General features: G+C 47.2%; 1 protein-coding gene across 2 annotated transcripts in view; it reads right to left on the minus strand.

Moving 5' to 3' along the window:
* Nucleotides 1-7,707, minus strand: part of CTDSPL2 (CTD small phosphatase like 2) — a 72,173-nt gene extending 64,466 nt beyond the window's left edge. The window contains exons 1-2 of one of the 2 annotated variants that reach the window (XM_050967350.1): nt 7,582-7,707; nt 1,314-1,402 (exon numbers count right to left, since the gene is read on the minus strand). The gene's annotated coding sequence lies outside the window, so the exon portion shown is untranslated. The remainder of the gene's footprint in view (nt 1-1,313; nt 1,403-7,581) is intronic. The other variant, XM_050967347.1, reaches the window with a different exon arrangement.
* Between the last annotated feature and the right edge of the window lie 3,683 nt (nt 7,708-11,390).

The following is an 11,390-nucleotide window of genomic DNA, read 5'->3' on the forward strand; positions in this document are numbered from 1 at the left end:
GACTTGTTCAGGGTCACATAGCTGGTCATTCACAGAGCTGGGAATACACCAGTCTCCTGACACTCAATGGAGTTTCACTGGGCCATCCTATCTCCCCAAATCTCCTTCCCGAGACAACCAGGTAAAACTAAAGCCATTTATAATATTTTACACATGACTAAGGGCTTGTTTACACAGGGACACTCAATAAAGCTAAACTGAATTAACTGAAAGTTTGAATTTGAAGTGGGTTAGTTAAACCACAAGCTCCTGTGAAGGTGCAGTTTTTCAGAATTAAAGAGGTCTGTCTTCAGTTTATTTTAATTAATTTCCTAAACCAAATTAAGGTCACTTTAATTCTGAATAAGAGCATCCACACAGGGGTTTATGTGGTTTAACTAATTCACTTTAAATTCATACCTTCAATTAATCTGGATTTATCTTTTCTGAATGTCCCTGTGTAGGCAAACCCTAAGAAAGCCTAAGCTGAACTAATCCCTGAAACTGACTTTATGGAAATCACTTAACATGAAATGAAATGACAACAACTGAACATCCACCAATCCCATTTTTTTAAGTGATCACAGTAGGGGACCCATGAAGTGTATGGATCTTCTTAATTTTTCAACTACTATTGAAAAATTAAGAGATCTTCCACCTGAAAATGTAAGACTGATACTTTTAAATCCACTTTGTATTTTAAGGTAGTGGCAATATATACAGTTTAACACAACCATACATCAACTGATTTGCTTACAAATAGCTTGATCTATGAAAAGTAAAACTAAAAATACAATACAAATCAATACAACATTACTCAGCAACAGGCATTACATATTAGCACATAATAACCTACAATATTAAGAATGCTTTACAGGGCTTGACATTTTGAATGCCAAAGGCAATGTGAACCAGAATTCTATTTTACTGATCAAGCTTCTAGGGAGAATTTACCATTCCGCTACTGAATCAGAGAAGGATTCTCCCACCTAAAAATTCCATCCTTAATTATAACTAACTTCGAATTTGATTGGGAGAATGTGGAATAGTAAAAGCTCCTTCTAATGACTGGTAATGCAAAGCGCTACTACGTGAAGGAACAGAATTTGATTTAGGCTTAGTCCTTCTGTTCCTGGGACAGTAAAAGCTGGGAGCATCAGTGTCTGAGCCGTTCATGCATCACAACAGCACTTTGTCAACAGGAAAGCTCCTAAGACAAAGTAAGGAATGGGAGTAGAATCAAGAGGGAAGAAAACTTGGCAGCCTGTCATAAAGCCTGAATTAAAGTCCTATTCTGACATCAGTGCAGTCCATAAATGGTGTGAGATACTCACTGGCTGGTCAGGGGAGGCCAGGCTGAAATAGTAAGCACACCAGTTGGCAGCAAGGTGGATAGGGACCATGAGTTCCAAGGATGAACAGACTGGAAGTTAGAGAAATAGCCAAAAAAATCCATGAGCACACATTACTTCACTTCTGAAAGTTGCAGGTTGTCTTCCAATAACAAACAGTACACAACTCTGCCCCATCCAAACAACAAGAAACAGAAGTCTCTTATATCTGTGTTTGAAAGAACTGTTCAATAGTCTAGAAACAGTAAAAAGCACTGCCCTGCAAAGGATATAGCTTCTGGACAGAATTTGGTCCTTCACTCAACATGAAGTCAAGAGCTAAAAGTTCTTTAGGTTCAGAATACCTGTGCCTCTATGGGGAAGAAATCATTATCTTATACTTAAGAAACCTCTCCAGGCAACTCCTCAGAGTAGCTTTAGTTTGGCTCCAGAGGAAGTCATGTCCAGTGGTCTTCAGCTAGATGAAGGGTCACTGCTACACAAGGCTCTCAAGGATGGTAAAACAGGAGAGACCAGAAACCTGTTTTAAACAGTCTATGTATATGGGCACAGCAGACAATTTGTCTGTGAATGTCCTAAACAATCCAAAGAAACCATTACCATCTGCTCATAAATACATTGTTAATAAATATATACTCAATTACTCTAAAAACTAAAATGTAAATGAAGCTAACATACATTTCAACTCTTAAACCTATTTATTTTGGGATTCTCTTCTCACCCTCTCAAAAAATTCTGATTAAAAATAGTTACTATTCAAAATTAACACTGAAATTTTGAGTCAAACAAACAGCCAATGGTTACATTTTTGCTGTCACCCCATGTGTAAGCTGTGCCTGTTACAGCCCTACTGCAAAGTCTCCTAACAGTGATTTCTTTTATATATAAATAAATCATGCTTCATTACCTACTAGTTACAATAGGACAGGCCTCAGTCTCAATTTCAGTCTTAACTTTGTATTTCCTTGGTTTTATTAGTGATACAACCTTAATTTCCCTAACTTGTGTCAAGAAAAGAAATAAGCACTTACATGAATCATGAAAGACTGCACTTGACAAACACAGTAAAATTATGGGTGCTAAATAGCTGAAGAGTATAATGTAATTAAAAAGTCAACAAAACACCACTTAGCTTGGCTAGGCTGAAAATAAGCTTTGTCATTATGTCATTTTTGTGGTGAACAAACTAAGACTTTTTTCACATTAACTTGTTAGTGCCATCTTTCCCTCCAGCTTGAAATTTACACCCTTTTGAAGTAAAGTTACCTTTAGGTTACTGAAATGCATGGACATTTACAAAATAATATCCTCAACTTCTATAATACCCTTAAACAAGAGATCTCCAATAACTTTACAAACATTACAACTTTGAAAACCTGTGTGGGGCAGGAAAGGGATATCTAAAGACAAATCCCTGAAATGCAGTAATATTTGAGGCAGTACATGGTAATGATTAGGAACTTTATTCTGAATCCCAGAAGTCAGTGGGAAGACAATCAAGTCTTGACCAGAATGCCACACAATACTTTAGCAAAGAAAGTGAAGAATGCTTTATGCAGTGTAAATATCCTGGCAGGAATAACAGAATTTAGAGAGGCAAAATGTAATTATTACCTGAATTTCAATTTGTCCAGAACCCTGGGGCATACACCCCTAATTCTTACAAAAAATGCCATGATATCTTTAAAGTCTACAAATGGGCAAGACATATGGTGCAAAACCAAAACTAAGTAAAATAAATAGCTTCAACAAAATCATAACACTTCCTGGGACAAATAACATCTGAGAAAATATTATAATATACCCATTAGACCAGGGGTTGGCAACCTATGGCATGCGTGCCAAAGATGGCACGCAAGCCGTTTTTTAATGGCACGCGACTGCCTACTGGGACTCCACGTGCCATTAAAAATCCTGGCAATGCGGCAAGCTGCAGGGTCCACGCTCCCTGGCCGGAGCGTCAGCCCGAGCGCAGCAAGCCGCCGGCCCCTCCTCCGCCTTCCCCTGGAGCCCTGTCTCCGCACATGCAGCGCTCTGGGGGCTAGGGCTGCGCGATCCCGCGGGGCAGCGTTTGCGTCCATGGAGAGGGAGACGCTCCCCGCTTATCCGGAGCCCTGCTACCATGCGCGCAGCGCTCTAAGGGGCGAGGCTGGGCTGCACGCGTGTGCGCATGGAGGCAGGGCTCTGGATGAGTGGGGAGTCTCATGGTAAGGGGGCCAGGGCCGGGGCGGGCAGTCAAGGGACAGGCAGCAGGGTGGGTTGGAAGGGTGGGTGGGATCCCAGGGGGGGTGGTTAGGGGCGGGAGTCTCTGGAGGGGGAAGTCAGAGAGCAGGGGGGGTTGGATGGGGCATGGGAGTCCCGCGGTCTGTTAGGGGATGGGGGGTGGATAGGGGTCAGAGCAGTCAGGGGACAGGGAGCAAGGAGGGTCAGGGGGGCAGTTAGGGTGGGGGGGTCTCTAGAGGGGGTGGTCAGGAGACAAGGAGCTGCAGGGGTTGGATGAGTCGGGAGTTCTGGGGAGCCTGTCAGGGGGCAGGGGTGTGGAGATGGGTTGGGCGAGCAGGGAGAGGGTTGTATGGGTCCAGAGTTCTAGGGGGGTCCTGTCAGGGGGCAGGGAGCGGTTGGATGGGACATGAGAGTCCAGGGGGTTCTGTCTGGGTGTGGGTAAGGGTTGGGGCAGTCAGAGGACAGGTAGGGAGTAGGGTCCTAGGGGAGCAATGAGGGAACAAGAGACAGGGAGGCTTAGATAGGGGGTGGGGTCCCAGGAGATGGTAGTCGGGACAAAGAGCAGGGGGGGTTCGGGGTTCTGGGGGGGCAGTCACCCAGCCTTCTGCCCTGAGCCCTGCACCCCCACACACACCCCAGGCCCCTGCCCTGAGCCCTGTACCACCCAGCCCTCTGACTCCTTCACCTCCTACCCATGACCCCAGCTCTGACTCTGGCACCCCCACACATACCCACGCCCCCTACCCTGACACCTGCACCCCCCACATCCCCAGCCCCCCAGATCCCATGCACCCTGCACATCCTCACCCCCACCCCGAGCACCAAACGGGAGCTCCTGCACCCCTACTCACATTCCCACCTGCACCCCTCACACCAAATGGGAGCTGCCCAGGTAAGTGCCCCCACACTCAAACCTCCTGCCCCAACCCTGAGTCCCCTCCCTCATTTTAGCTCCTGGCCAGACCCTTCACCCTCAGCCCTGTGCTCGGTCCACTCCCACCCTCAGCTCAGTGCAGAGAGAGGAAGAGAATGGGCCAGAACCAGGGAGAAGGTAAGTACCCACTGTATGTGGGCAGGGCCAAGACCCCAGACCGGCAGTGGGCTGAGCAGATCCGGCAGCCGGGATCCCGGCTGGCAGGAGCCAGCGGATGGAACCCCTGAGCGGCAGTGGACTGAGCCACTCAGTCCGCTGCCAGTCTGGGGTCCCGGCTGCTGGCCCCGCACAGCCCGCTGCCGGTCTGGGGTTCTGGGTGCCAGACCCTTCCCAGCTGGGGTCCCAGCCGCAGGCCCCACTCAGCCCACTGTCGGCCTAAGTGAACAGAACCCCAGAACAGAAGCAGGCTGAGCGGGCCGGTGGCGTAAGATCAACATTTTAATTTAATTTTAAATGAAGCTTCTTAAACATTTTGAAAACCTTGTTTATTTTACAATACAACAATAGTTTAGTTATATAATATATAGACTTGTAGAGAGAGACCTTCTAAAAAACATTAAAATGTATTACTGGCATGCAAAACCTTAAATTAGAGTGAATAAAGGAAGACTCGGCACACCACTTTTGAAAGGTTGCTGATCCCTGCATTAGACAGAAGTAAAAGCACCAGTGTTCTCTAGTGCTTACAGCATGTAAGAATCAAGGTTCCAGGGTTTTATTTTTGCCACGGTCAAACATTCAATGTGCAACTTTGAGTAAGTCATAACCCCTCTATGCCTCAGTTCAGCCATGTGTAAAACATGTACAATATAACTAGGTTACCTCAGTGTGTCATGACACTTTAATAATAATATATAACATAAGTCTTTTCATCTTCACAGCCCTTCACTAACATTAACTAATTAATCCTCACAACACCCCTGTGAGGTAGTATTATTCCCATTTTATTGATGGGAAAACCAGAAAAAAAGTTGTGACTTGCCTGAAAGCAACAGAACAAATATTAATTAATATATATAAAGTGCTTTAAAATCCTCTCATAGACCACAGCACTATAAGAGTGAAAAGTACTCTATCATCAAAAAAAGGAAAGAATCAGGCATATTCGGCATTGTGATCCTCAGCATTATTTTAAAAATGAACCATAAATATATGTTTCAGAGTAGCAGCCGTGTTAGTCTGTATCTGCAAAAAGAACAGGAGTACTTGTGGCACCTTAGAGACTAACAAATTTATTTCAGCATGAGCTTTCATGAGCTATAGCTCACTTCTTCGGAAGCACAGAATGGAACACACAGACAGGAGATATTTATACATACAGAGAACATGAAAAGGTGGAAGTATACATACCAACAGGAAAGTCTAATCAATTGAGATGACACTAATTGAATCTATTTCCCTATGTTAAGTTCTCCTCACACCTTCTATGGGTCATCTTAATTATCACTTCAAAAGTTTTTTTTCCTGCTGACGATAGCTCATCTCAATTGATTAGACTCTTCCTGTTGGTATGTATACTTCCACCTTTTCATGTTCTCTGTATATATAAATATCTCCTGTCCGTGTGTTCTATTCTATGCATCTGAAGAAGTGAGCTATAGCTCACGAAAGCTCATGCTGAAATAAATTTGTTACTCTAAAGTGCCACAAGTACTCCTGTTCTTTTTATAAATATATGTGAAGTTGTGAAACCAAATATTCTAATAAAACATAGTGAGACAGGTACTGAACTACATCCCCCAAAATCATCATTATAAAATGGAACAAACACAGCCAGCACTGCACTCTTTGGTATTATGATAAAAGGAGTGATAGCCAGTTCTGACACAGAGCCCACCAAAACTGTTGCATCCATTCTGTGATGAAGTCCCAAGTATTATTGTAAAATGAGTAACAGGCAAACTCACTACTCCACTCGCCAACATTATAGAAGTGAGCAACTCACACAGTGCAGCAGAGCATTCCAATATTATGATAAAACTCCATGACAGGGACATCTTATGCAGTGGTCCCCAATATTATCACAGTGAGCGAGACACATCCAGTGTGGCAGTCCCCCAATTAATTACTGTAAAAGGCTACAAGGCTGTCTATCATTCCAATAATATTACTATAGTCACACTGACAGGAATGTCCAGTGATGCTCCCATATATTATTCCTATAACAGTCAGCAACAAGCACATCCAAGGTTATGTTCCTTGTTATTACTACCAATAGACAGAGCAACAAGCATATCTGGCACTGTTCACCCCATTCCTACTACTGTTAGAATCAAGGGTAGGCACGTCTGGCACTGCGCTCCCCAATAACACTGCAATAAGAGTCAGTGACAGGCATGCATGGGCACAGTGTTCCCTAACATCATTATTAAGTCCAGGACAGGCTCATCCCATGCTATTACTTTAAGAGCTAGCCCTTAGCCATGTCCAGTGCTTCACTCCCCAATATAATTGCAACAAGAGTCAGCAACAGGCACGTCCTGTGTTGCACTCCCCACACTTCCCCGTGTGTGTGCGCGTGTTTGTGTGTAACACGGACTCAGATGCAGCCAGGAGAGCTACGCCCCCTAAACAAACCCAACTTGGGATGCATACAAGCCAGCAGCAGCAGGGGGGTACCCCCACAGGACATCCAGGCATTAACCATACACCCCATCCCCCCAGAATAACCAGGGGGCAGCCAGGAGATGGGGGAGCAGCCTGGGGGAGGCATCTGGGATTCTAGGCGGAGTCCTCTCACCATAGGCCTAGGCCTAAAGGGGCAGGCTGGGGGTGTCCGGGGGGAGGGGACAGTCCCCCAGCCGCCTCCCCCAGCACAGGGGGGCTCGGGGGGAGGCTGGGGCCCCTCTCCGGAGGGGGGTTCGCTGAGTGGCCTCTGAGGTGGGGAGGGAGGGCGAACAGGGAAGCGGTGTCTCCTCACAGCCGGGACCCAGGAGCCCCCGGCGGGGAAGGGTTTACAGGCGGGGAGCCCGCTAGCAAAGGAGGGCAAGGCCCGGAGGGGGGCTCCTCCGGGGCCACTTTGGGAGGGAGCCCCCTTGGCTCCCCCCGATCCCGGGCGGGACCCCGCGCTGGTTGGGAGGGGGTGTCAGCTACCTGTGGGTGCGGGGTGCCGAGGAGGCGGGCCCCGGTATCCGGGGCCCCGGCGGCCAGGCCGGGCGGACGCCGCTGTGTTTACACCGCCGCCGGGGCTCCGCAGCCGCTCAGCAGCCAGTCGCCATTTCCCGCCTACCGACCTGCTACACCGCACGGAGGGACCCGGATGGGAGAGGGGCCGCCGCGCAGGCGCAGCCCTGCCGGGGGAGGGGGTCGGGACGGTGCCGGGGAGGAGCGGGGCCTCGCGCGGGGGACGACGTCGAGCGGAGCGGGCTCGGGGCACCTCGCAGCGCGGGCGGCTGAGGGAGAGCGGTTAACCCCGGGAGGGGCTGTCAGGGGGAGGTTGGGCTGGGGGGGGTCACGCTGGGGAGGAGATTGTGGGGCGCCTCACGCTTGGGGGCTGTCAGTGGGGGGTTGCTTCACACTGGGAGGGGGCTCTGAGTGGGGGGGGTGAGTGGCAGGGTGCACCTCACACTGGGAGAGGAGGGGCTGTCAGTGGGGGGGGGTTGTGAGTGGCAGGGTGCACCTCACACTGGGAGAGGAGGGGCTGTCAGTGGGGGGGTTGTGAGTGGCAGGGTGCACCTCACTGGGAAGGGTCTCTCAGTGGGGGGGGGGGTTGCCTCACACTGGGAGAGGAGGGGCTGTCAGTGTGGGGGGGTTGTGAGTGGCAGGGTGCACCTCACACTGGGAGAGGAGGGGCTGTCAGTGGGGGGGGTTGTGAGTGGCAGGGTGCACCTCACACTGAGAAGGGTCTGTCAGTGGGGGGGGTTGCCTCACACTGGGAGAGGAGGGTTGTGAGTGGCCGGGTGCACCTCACACTGGAGGGGGTGGCCACAGTGTGTGAGGGGCCCATACTCTGGCACTGTGAGGAGGCAGTGGGTTCAGCTACCCTTGTTATGAGTATGGGATAAATAAGGGGTTCTCAAACGGGGGTCAGGACCTCTCAGGGCGGCACGAGGTTATTACATGGGAGGTCATGAACTGTCAGCCTCCAACCCAAACCTCGCTTTGTCTTCAGCATTTATAATGGTGTTAAATATATTAAAAAGTGTTTTTAACGTATAAGGAGGTCACACTCACAGGCTTGCTATGTGAAAGGGGTCACCAGTGGAAAAGTCTGAGAACCCCTGGGATAAATACATGAACAGGCATATTAGAGAGACAAGGTGGGTGAGCTAATATCTTTTATTGGACCAATTTCTGAGGGTGAAAGAGAGAAACTTTCAAGCTTACACAGAGCTCTTCTTTGGGTACGTCTATACTACCCACCGGATTGGCGAGTAGTGTTTGATGTATCGAGGATTGATTTATCGCATTTCGTCTGGATGCGATAAATCCATCCGCTAATCAACGCCCGTACTCCACGGCAGGAGGAGTAAGTGGAGTGGACGCGGGAGCCGCGGCAGTCGACTCACCTCTGTGAGGACAGCCAGGTAAGTCGAACTAAGATACTTCAACATAGCTGAAGTTGCATATCTTAGTTCGAGCCCCCTCGCTAGTGTAGCCCAGGTCTTTGGATCTGGTCAGCTAGGCCTGAAGAAGAGCTCTGTGTAAGCTTGAAAGCTTCTCTCTCACTTGGTCCAAAAAAAATATTGCCTCAGCCACTTTGTTTCTGTAATATCCTGGGACCTACATGGCTATAGCAACACTGCATAGAGAGCCTTTTCCCTAGTTGTTCCCATAGGTGAAATGCAGTTGGCAGTGCTAGTACTGACAGGCACAGTCAGAGCAGGAGTCTGGCCTACTGCTGACAGCAGCAGTAAGCAACACAGTAAGATGGAGAGCCCTGTCCACACAGGCATTCTTGTCTCTGGAGTTGCAGCAGCTGTGACAAATGAGACTTTAGTGATAGAGAGGAGGATGCTGAGGAGACTGGATATTGAGGTGGGCAGATTGAGGAGATTGTTTGCAGACCTTATCTGCTAGGAAAAAAGTTTTGAGTTAACTAACAAGATAATATCCTAGTGAAGACAAGGCTGTTCGTAGTTTTCACTTTATTTAGCAGGTCAAGTTAAATAATGGGCTCCCCCATTTTTTTGGCCATGTTTTCACTGCCAGAAAAAAGCGTTAGTTATCACACTATAAACACACACTGAGTTAGCTATGTTGCTGTAAAATCCTGGTGGAGGCTCTGTAGTATTTATCTCCATGTAGCTAGGGCAGATCAACCCAAGCTGGGGGTATAGAGCTGACCTTGCATTGCTACATCAAGGCAAACACTACTTGTGCCTTGTCTTCACTAGGATTTTACAGCAAGATAACTAATATGCTAGTTGTCTTCCTTTCTAAAAAAAACAAAAACAACAAAAACATAGCCTTTAACTCAACCTGTTAACTAGGGTGAAAACTATAAACTTCCATGTCTTCATTAGGATTTTACCTTGAGTTAGTTAACTTGAGTAAAGAATACATATTTTTCCCCTAGTGAAGACAGAGCCTAAAGGATAAGAGGAGGCTGTGTGTTCTGGGGGCGGGGAGGTTGAGGACAGTTGGGTAAAGGACATTGTAGGGTACTGAGACTATGAAGAGAAACAACATTTTATTGATATGCTGTAGTGAAGACAGTAGGAGGAGAGATAGCTCAGTGGTTTGAGCATTAGCCTGCTAAACTCAGGGTTGTGAGTTCAATCCTTGAGGGGACCATTTAGGGATCTGGGGCAAAAATCAGTACTTGGTCCTGCTAGTGAAGGCAGGGGGCTAGACACAATGACCTTTCAAAGTCCCTTCCAGTTCTAGGAGATAGGTATATCTCCAGTTATTATTATTATTTTTTTTTTAGGAGAGGATACATTTTTTACCATTGACTCTGGGTAGACAATTTGTTTAGTATGGCTGGGGATAGTGTTTTGCTGTTTCTGGGGAGAAGTAACAGTTTATAGGAGGTGGTGTTTAGATTACCGGCAGTGTTTGATCAGCAGCCCCTATTCCCACTGAAATTAGAAAAGAGCATGGAGCTTATTGGCTTGATCAAGTTGAGGAGACAAAGGAAGGAGAATGTTCAATTCAGGGGCTACTATCAGAGTATACAGTTGGTGGTTGGGGCCTACTCTGCTTGTGGCAGCACTCCATGTTTCTGTGTATGGTTCCAGTGCAGCAAAAACCCTGTGTATACCATGTACATCGGTGCTTTTAAGCTGTGAAAGGCCTTGGAACCTTCCTGGGAGGGATGTGCAGCACAGCCAAGACATCATCCATTTTGACAGATTTTGGTATAACTCCTGCTTTTCCCACCTGCACGTGTGGTGAGGGTGTGTGAGAGGCTGCAGAGTTCGTTGCTGTACTTGTTTTCTGGAGTCCCTAAAACGTAACAAGTTACTGACCAGTGTACCAGTGAGCTATGATCACAGTAGATTGTCTTACTAGTCTAGTGAGTATATGATTCCTATTATCGTAGCACCTAAGATCCCTAGTCATGGACCAAGACTTTTGTACTAACAGTGAGAGTAAGAACTCCAGAGTTCTACTCCTGATTCTGCCCACTGATTTGAGCTGTGTATAATTTGGCAGCTTAACCTTTTTGAGCTGTAAAATGGGTATGATGCTTGCCTAACTTGGTTTTTTGTGGGGCTTAAGCCTTTGTTTTAAGGTAGCTTTGGCTCCTCAGACAAAAGATTTAATAGATGCGGAAAGTATTCTAGAGATGCTGCATTTTACAAAGAACCAAGACACTGCAAACATTTGTTTCTGTATTAGTTAAGAGAGTAAAAAGAAATGTACAGTAAAAACCAGTGTGTGAAGAAGTTAGTTGAAAACTGCAACAAATGTTTGTTTCCTTAAGAGGTTACTTACTGCTTTACTGCCAAGCTTCA

The sequence above is a fragment of the Gopherus flavomarginatus genome, chromosome 9 (assembly GCF_025201925.1).
Source record: "Gopherus flavomarginatus isolate rGopFla2 chromosome 9, rGopFla2.mat.asm, whole genome shotgun sequence".
NCBI lineage: Eukaryota > Metazoa > Chordata > Testudines > Testudinidae > Gopherus > Gopherus flavomarginatus.